The sequence below is a fragment of the Plectropomus leopardus genome, unplaced genomic scaffold, assembly GCF_008729295.1.
Source record: "Plectropomus leopardus isolate mb unplaced genomic scaffold, YSFRI_Pleo_2.0 unplaced_scaffold15001, whole genome shotgun sequence".
Lineage (NCBI taxonomy): Eukaryota > Metazoa > Chordata > Actinopteri > Perciformes > Serranidae > Plectropomus > Plectropomus leopardus.
In genome coordinates this window covers 1-1,113 of record NW_024616059.1, presented here as the reverse complement: position 1 = coordinate 1,113, position 1,113 = coordinate 1, and the positions used below count along the sequence as shown (strand labels likewise).

Genomic DNA, 1,113 nt, shown 5'->3' with positions numbered 1-1,113 from the left:
GCGAGACATGACCTGCTCTAGTGACACAACACTAAACAGAACCCCAGGAAGAGCACACGGACACAAATAAACACAGAGAAACTGGAAGACACATATTAACCCACTTACTGTATGTAATGTCACACACAAGCACACGTACACACTGAAAAACACATACAGTACAAGCAACATGGTCACAATGAAGCATGTGCTACATACACACATGCACCTGCTACATGCAAACTGAGCATGACACAAACACATAAACATACAGAAAGATACACAAATAAACACACAGAGTGAAAAACACAGCCACACAAACAGCTGCACAGTGACTAATATGGGTCGACAGGCAGAAAACAAAATGTGTATGTGCAGGTAAAGGACAGATGGTAATTTTAGATATGAAAATTTGGGTAGCCAGCAGAATGTCTTCTCGTGTTCCGACGTTCTTGTGTGGCAGAGTTGTAACATTATAGATAAACACTGACAAGCAGTTGAAAGAAGGAATTGCATACATGCTAGTACTAGTTCACAATATCCCCCAAGCTCTCTATGCTGCTGTAAGGTGGCCAGTTTTTTCAGGCATATTGCTCCACGTGAGGCCTCTCTAAGATTCTTTGATTTTTCAGCATCAGTTGTATTTTTTTAATTCTTATGAAAATTCACTGGCACTCCAATTTCAGCATTATATGTCATTTGTGTCCTCCCACTGCGTTTTGTTGTCATCCCATCTTAAAACACCTGCCCTGTGTGACAGTTGAACTTAAGACCTTCAGATCATTAGACTGACGCACCGCCTACTGCACAAATGAGCATCAGCAATATGCACCATGTGAGGCACATAAGGCCTCTGTAAGAGTCAGTGATTTTTTTTAGCATCAGTTGTATTTTTTTCATTCTTCTACAGATATACTGGCACTCTATTGTCAGCAATATGCACCATGTGTCTCCCCAATTGTGTTTTTTGTTGTCTCATCTCAAAAAACCTGCCCCGTGTGAGGGTTGAACTCACGACCTTCAGATTATGAGACTGACGCGCTGCCTACTGCGCCAACGAGGCTCTGAAAAGTATTTGAAAGATGCAAAAAACAGAAAGCATAAAAATTCAATACTCAACAACAGGAATGTATC

At 41.1% G+C, this 1,113-nt stretch overlaps 1 non-coding gene across 1 annotated transcript; it reads right to left on the bottom strand.

Annotated features, from left to right (window-relative positions):
- Positions 1-969: 969 nt before the first annotated feature.
- Positions 970-1,042, bottom strand: trnam-cau. Its single transcript has one exon. It is a non-coding gene; the product is annotated as a tRNA-Met (tRNA).
- Between the last annotated feature and the right edge of the window lie 71 nt (positions 1,043-1,113).